The following is an 8,449-nucleotide window of genomic DNA, read 5'->3' as shown; positions in this document are numbered from 1 at the left end:
TAATTTTCACAAAGTCTGCTGCCTCTGTTTGTATGATGGCAATTTGCATATACTCCAGAATGTTATGAAAAGTGATCAAATTAATTGCAATTAATTGCAAAGTCCCTCTTTGCCATGCAAATGAACTGAATCCCCCAAAAACATTCCCACTGCATTTCAGCCCTACCACAAAAGGACCAGCTGACATCATGTCAGTGATTCTCTCGTTAACACGGGTGTGAGTGTTGACAAGGACAAGGTTGGAGATCACTCTGTCATGCTGATTGAGTTCGAATAACAGACTGGAAGCTTCAAAAGGAGGGTGGTGCTTGGAATCATTGTTCTTCCTCTGTCAACCATGGTCATCTGCAAGGAAACACGTGCCATCATCATTGCTTTGCACAAAAAGGGATTCACAGGCTAGGATATTGCTGCCAGTAAGATTGCACCTCAATCATTAATCGGATCATCAAGAACTTCAAAAGAGAGCAGTTCAATTGTTGTGAAGAAGGCTTCAGGGTGCCCAAGAAAGTCCAGCAAGTGCCAGGACCATCTCCGAAAGTTGATTCAGCTGCGGGATTGGGGCACCACCAGTACAGAGCTTACTTAGGAATGGCAGCAGGCAGGTGTGAGTGCATCTGCACGCACAGTGAGGAAAAGACTTTTGGAGGATGGCGTGGTGTCAAGAAGGGCAGCAAAGAAGCCACTTCTCTCCAGGAAAAACATCACGGACAGACTGATATTCTGCAAAAGGTACAGGGATTGGACTGCTGAGGACTGGGGTAAAGTCATTTTCTCTGATGAATCCCCTTTCCGATTGTTTGGGGCATCTGGAAAAAAGCTTGTCCGGAGAAGACAAGGTAAGCACTACCATCAGTCCTGTGTCATGCCAACAGTAAAGCATCCTGAGACCATTCATGTGTGGGGTTGCTTCTCAGCCAAGGGAGTAGGCTCACTCACAATTTTGCCTAAGAACACAGCCATGATTAAAGAATGGAACCAACACATCCTCCGAGAGCAACTTCTCCCAACCATCCAGGAACACTTTGGTGACTAACAATGCCTTTTCCAGCATAATGGAGCACCTTGCCATAAGGAAAAAGTGTTAACTAAGTGGCTTGGGGAACAAAACATCAATATTTTGGGTCCATGGCCAGGAAACTCCCCAGACCCTAATCCGATTGAGAACTTGTGGTCAATCCTCAATAGGCAGGTGGACAAACAAAAACCTACAAATTCTGACAAACTCCAAGCATTGATTTTGCAAGAATTGGCTTACCATCAGTCAGGATGTGGCCCAGAAGTTAATTGACAGCATGCCAGAGCGAATTGCAGAGGTCTTGAAAAAGTGATGCTGGCCTGATCTACTGTGTCTAGGATGATAGACCATCCACTGCTTAATTCTTGACTGTTCTCAAAGGGATACTTAAAGTCTTCAACTTTTTCAGACCCCTCTCCCAATCTCTGCCTTATTTCTTTATTATTTTTTTTATAGGATACACAGGGTAATCATTCAGAAATATATTGCATTTCATATAATTACCAAAATGTCCATGCTAGTACAGACATACACTATATACAGTCGTGGCCAAAAGTTTTGAGAATGACACAAATATTAATTTCCACAAAGTTTGCTCCTTCAGTGTCTTTAGATATTTTTGTCAGATGTTATGGAATACTGAAGTATAATCACAAGCATTTTATAAGTGTCAAAGGCATTTTTGACAATGACATGAAGTTGATGCAAAGAGTCAATATTTGCAGTGTCGACCCTTCTGAGTTGCATGGCTCAACACCCAGTGGCCAAAACCTTCCATTTAGTTTGCAACAGAGTAGTGAAGTAATAAAGAAGTGCCCGATGCAGCAAAGTACCGGCAAACCTATAGGCCTATATAACCAGTTTTAGCCAGACAGAGGAAAACCTACCAGTGTAGAGAAGATTACCTTTGGCCTTGCTGGATGAATACACAAGCAAATGCCCAAAGTAACACTAATGCTAGAACTTCAAAAATAATTTCAAAAAGTATATATTACAGTTTTTATCTTGGGAATAGACTGTTCTCTCTACTATCGCACAGCAAGAGGTACCTATGCACCAATTCTGGAACCAATAGGACCCTGAACAGCTTCTACACCCAAGCCATAAAACGACTAAATAGTTAACCAATAGCTATCAGGACTATCTGCATTTATCCTTTTTGCAACTCATTTGACTCATCACATACGCTGCTGGAAACTTTTTATTATTGTCACGGTCGTCGGTGGAAGAAGGTGAGGACCAACGCGCAGCGTGGTAAGTGTTCATATTTTTTTTATAAAGTCATTGAACACTGACCAAAACAAATAAAATGACAAACGAACAGTCCTGTATGGTGCTGAAAAAACACAGAACAGAAAATAATCACCCACCCCACACAGATGGGAAAAGGCTACCTAAGTATGATTCTCAATCAGAAACAACTAACGACACCTGCCTCTGATTGAGAACCATACCAGGCCAAACACAAAAACACCACATAGAAAAAGAAACATAGACAACCCACCCAATTCACGCCCTGACCATACTAAAACAAAGACATAACAAAAGAACTAAGGTCAGAACGTGACAATTATCTATCCTGTTGCCCAGTCACATTATCCCTACCTATATGTACATATCTACCCCAATTACCTTGTACCCTTGCACATCGACTCGGTACTGATACCCTGTGTAAATGTGGTGGAAAAAGTACCCAATTGTCATACTTGTGTAGAAGTACAGATACCAAAAATAGAAAATGTCACCCAGTAAAATCCTACATGAGTAAAAGTATTTGGTTTTAAATATACTTAAGTACCAAAAGTAAAAGTATAGTTAATAATTATGTCTGAGTGTTGAAGTGTGGCCCTTTTTTAAATAAAAACAAACAAACAACAAAGCATTTGTTTTTAGTGATTCTGCCAGATCAGAAGCAGTAGGGATGACCAGGGATTTTCACTTTAAGTGCGTTAATTCAACCATTTTCCTGTCCTGCTAAGCATTCAAAATGTAACAAGTATTTTGGGGTGTCAGGGAAAATGTATGGAGTAAAAAGTACATTATTTTCTTCAGGAATGTTCAAAAATATCAATAGTAAAGTCCAGATACCCCCAAAAAACTACTTAAGTAGTACTTTAAAGTATTTTTTACTTAAGCACTTTACACCACTGGTATATAGCCAAGTTATCGTTACTCGTGTATTTATTCCCCAAATTGTTTCCCTATTTTCTCTCTGCATTGTTGGGAAAGGCCTGTAAGTAAGCATTTCACTGTTAGTCTATGCCTGTTGTTTACGAAACATTTGACAAATTACATTTGATTTGAACCCATATGGCAGGGTCACCTAGCAATATTTGAAGACCCATGTTTCTGCTGGTCATTCCAAAATAGTGTCTGCAGCTTCCTGACATGTAATTTGGGCACTATTTACTTAAGGGAGGGGTGTGTTCTAGTGGAAATGTCTGACCTATGCATGAGTACTAGCCTGGGTGTAATTCTGTTTTTGTCTTATTCATCATGACAACGACAGAGCAGAAAAAGACTGGCACTCTGGCTATGCGAGTACAGCTGCGAGACCCTACACAGCTACGAGACCGTGCAGAGTGAAACCCTACACATGAGCCTGGTATAGCCTCCTCATTATGACCTGATCACAGGTACGGGATACATCGATTTCTGTCTTTCTCACATTGTTTGATTGTTCCAGTAGCCTTGTGAATTAACTCACTGGGCACAGACGTCAATTCAATGTCTATTCCACTTTGGTTTAAGGTAATTTCATTGAAATGACTTGGAAACAACATTGATTCAACCAGTGTGTGCCCAGTGGGAAGACACAACACATTACTCATCCTGGCAACGCAAGACTATATATCTGTATTCCTCCTGATTCACATTATTCTGCACACAGAAAATATCTCCTTGTATGTTATACCAAGTGGGCCAAATTTGGCCATAACATATAGGTCATCATATGAGGTTGCAGTTCAGAATAAAACATTCCCAATTATTCAAATGTAAAGCTATACATTTTAAGTAATTGACCCATTATTGTCTGTCTGATAGCCTCTACATTTACAATGAAACTCATGGGTGTTTAATTGGATGTGGAGCTTTATTGTGGACAATGGCATCATTAGGCCTGGGCTTCCAGGGATACAGCCCCAAATTGTATTTGATCCAGCCTGAAACCTTTTGATGGTCTAAGAATTGCACAATTTCAGGCTGTATGTCTGAAATTAGTTCCCATAACGGTGCATCACTTACACACTAAGTAGTATGCCATAGAGGAAAACTGAGCACAGCTTCGTGACTGTCATGGTTTCACCATTACTTTACTGAAAATCGTGTATCCCTAGCCCAAACCGTTCAAAAGATATGATCCATTTTACTGGAGCAAAATTGGGTGGTTTTTTTCTGTCGCGAATTCGCAGGAAGCAATTGATAAATAAACAATGTCCCGGGCCATTATAAAACCGGGCTACTCACAAACCGCAAATTAGCTTACAGTGCATTCGGAAAGTATTCAGACCCCTTGACTTTTTCCATGGTGTTACATTACAGTCTTATTCTAAAATGGATTAAATACATGTTTTCCCTCTTCAATCTACACACAATACCCCATAATGACAAAGCGAAAACAGGTTTTTAGAAATGGTAGAAAATGTATTAAAAATGAGAAGAAAAAAATATTTACATATTTACATAAGTATTTAGACCCTTTCGAAATTGAGCTCAGGTGCATCCTGTTTCCATTGATCATCCATGAGACGGTTCTACAACTTGATTGGCGTCCACCTGTGGTAAATTAAATTGATTGGACATGATTTGGAAAGACACACACCTGTCTATATATGGTCCCACAGTTGACAGTGGATGTCAGAAAAAACCCAAGCCGTGAGGTCGAAGGAATTGCCCGTAGTGCACCAAGACAGGATTGTGTCGAGGCACAGCTCTGTGGGAGGGTACCAAAAAATGTCTGCAGCATCATGGCTTGGTTTTTGCTCTGACATGCACTGTTAACTGTGGGACATTATATAGATAGGTGTGTGCCTTTACCAATCATGTCCATTCAATTGAATTTACTGCAGGTGGATGCCAATCAAGTTGTAGAAACATCTCAAGGATGACCAATGGAAACAGGATGCACCTGCGGTCAATTTTGAGTCTAATATGAAAGGCTGTGAATATTTATGTAAATATGGTAATTATGGGGGGGGGGTTGGTATTGCAAAAATGTCTAAACTTGTTTTTGTTTGTCATTATGTGGTATTGTGTGCAGATTGTGGGATTAAAACAATATTTTAGAATAAGGCTGTAACATAACGAAATGTGGAAAAAGTCAAGGGGTCTTGTATACTTTCTGAATGCACTGTGTGTGTGTGTGTGTTATATATTTGTTGCTAGCACATTTTTACTCATTACAATTACAGTGGGGCAAAAAAGTATTTAGTCAGCCACCAATTGTGCAAGTTCTCCCACTTAAAAAGATGAGGCCTGTAATTTTCATCATAGGTACACTTCAACTATGACAGACAAAATGAGGGGAAAAATCCAGAAAATCACATTGTAGGATTTTTAATTAATTTATTTGCAAATTATGGTGGAAAATAAGTATTTGGTCACCTACAAACAAGCAAGATTTCTGGCTCTCACAGACCTGTAACTTCTTCTTTAAGAGGATCCTCTGTCCTCCACTCGTTACCTGTATTAATGGCACCTGTTTGAACTTGTTATCAGTATAAAAGACACCTGTCCACAACCTCAAATAGTCACACTCCAAACTCCACTATGGCCAAGACCAAAGAGCTTTCAAAGGACACCAGAAACAAAATTGTAGACCTGCACCAGGCTGGGAAGACTGAATCTGCAATAGGTAAGCAGCTTGGTTTGAAGAAATCAACTGTGGGAGCAATTATTAGGAAATGGAAGACATATAAGACCACTGAAAATCTCCCTCGATTTGGGGCTCCACGCAAGATCTCACCCCGTGGGGTCAAAATGATCACAGAATGGTGAGCAAAAATCCCAGAACCACACGGGGAGACCTAGTGAATGACCTGCAGAGAGCTGGGACCAAAGTAACAAAGCCTACCATCAGTAACACACTACGCCGCCAAGGACTCAAATCCTGCAGCGCCAGACGTGTCCCCCTGCTTAAGCCAGTACATGTCCAGGCCCGTCTGAAGTTTGCTAGAGAGCATTTGGATGATCCAGAAGAAGATTGGGTGAATGTCATATGGTCAGATGAAACCAAAATAGAACTTTTTGGTAAAAACTCAACTTGTCGTGTTTGGATGACAAAGAATGCTGAGTTGCATCCAAAGAACACCACACCTACTGTGAAGCATGGGGGTGGAAACATCATGCTTTGGGGCTGTTTTTCTGCAATGGGACCAGGACGACTGATCCGTATAAAGGAAAGAATGAATGGGGCCATGTATCGTGAGATTTTGAGTGAAAACCTCCTTCCATCAGCAAGAGCATTGAAGACGAAACTTAGCTGGGTCTTTCAGCATGACAATGATCCCAAACACACCGCCCGGGCAACGAAGGAGTGGCTTCGTAAGAAGCATTTCAAGGTCCTGGAGTGGCCTAGCCAGTCTCCAGATCTCAACCCCATAGAAAATCTTTGGAGGGAGTTGAAAGTCTGTGTTGCCCAGCAACAGCCCCAAAACATCACTGCTCTAGAGGGGATCTGCATGGAGGAATAGGCCAAAATACCAGCAACAGTGAGTGAAAACCTTGTGAACTTACAGAAAACGTTTGACCTCTGTCATTGCCAACAAAGGGTATATAACAAAGTATTGAGATAAACTTTTGTTATTGACCAAATACTTATTTTCCACCATAATTTGCAAATAAATTCATTAAAAATCCTACAATGTGATTTTCTGGATTTTTTTCTCATTTTGTCTGTCATAGTTGAAGTTTACCTATGATGAAAATTACAGGCCTCTCTCATCTTTTTAAGTGGGAGAACTTGCACAATTGATGGCTGATTAAATACTTTTTTGCCCCACTGTATATACACTGCTCAAAGAAATAAAGGGAAGACTTAAACAACACAATGTAACTCCAAGTCAATCACACTTCTGTGAAATCAAACTGTACACTTAGGAAGCAACACTGATTGACAATAAATTTCACATGCTGTTTTGCAAATAGAATAAACAACAGGTGGAAATTATAGGCAATTAGCAAGACACCCCCAATAAAGGAGTGGTTCTGCACTTCTCAGTTCCTATGCTTCCTGGATGATGTTTTGGTCACTTTTGAATGCTGGCGGTGCTTTCACTCTAGTGGTAGCATGAGACGGAGTCTACAACCCACACAAGTGGCTCAGGTAGTGCAGCTCATCCAGGATGGCACATCAATGCAAGCTGTGGCAAGAAGGTTTGCTGTGTCTGTCAGCGTAGTGTCCAGAGCATGGTGGCGCTACCAGGAGACAGGCCAGGACATCAGGAGACGTGGAGGAGGCCGTAGGAGGGCAACAACCCAGCAGCAGGACCGCTACCTCCGCCTTTGTGCAAGGAGGAGCACTGCCAGAGCCCTGCAAAATGACCTCCAGCAGGCCACAAATGTGCATGTGTCTGCTCAAACGGTCAGAAACAGACTCCATGAGGGCCTGACGTCCACAGGTGGGGGTTGTGCTTACAGCCCAACACCGTGCAGGACGTTTGGCATTTGCCAGAGAACACCAAGATTGGCAAATTCGCCACAGGCGCCCTGTGCACTTCACAGATGAAAGCAGGTTCACACTGAGCACATGTGACAGACGTGACAGAGTCTGGAGACGCTGTGGAGAACGTTCTGCTGCCTGCAACATCCTCCAGCATGACCGGTTTGGCGGTGGGTCAGTCATGGTGTGGGGTGGCATTTCTTTGGGGGGCCGCACAGCCCTTCATGTGCTCGCCAGAGGTAGCCTAACTGCCATTAGGTACCGAGATGAGATCCTCAGACCCCTTGTGAGACCATATGCTGGTGCGGTTGGCCCTGGGTTCCTCCTAATGCAAGACAATTCTAGACCTCATGTGGCTGGAGTGTCAGCAGTTCCTGCAAAAGGAAGGCATTGATGCTATGGACTGGCCCGCCTGTTCCTCAGACCTGAATCCAATTTAGCACATCTGGGACATCATGTCTCGCTCCATCCACCAACGCCACGTTGCACCACAGACTGTCCAGGAGTTGGCGGATGCTTTAGTCCAGGTCTGGGAGGAGATCCCTCAGGAGACCATCCGCCACCTCATCAGGAGCATGCCCAGGCGTTGTATGGAGGTCATACAGGCACGTGGAGGCCACACACACTACTGAGCCTCATTTTTACTTGTTTTAAGGACATTACATCAAAGTTGAATCAGCCTGTAGTGTGGACTTCCACTTTAATTTTGAGTGTGACTCAAAAGCCAGACCTCCAGGGGTTGATAAATTTGATTTCCATTGATAATAAAA

This window comes from Oncorhynchus nerka, linkage group LG21 (genome assembly GCF_034236695.1).
Source record: "Oncorhynchus nerka isolate Pitt River linkage group LG21, Oner_Uvic_2.0, whole genome shotgun sequence".
Taxonomy (NCBI): Eukaryota; Metazoa; Chordata; class Actinopteri; order Salmoniformes; family Salmonidae; genus Oncorhynchus; species Oncorhynchus nerka.
This window is presented reverse-complemented; position numbering follows the sequence as displayed.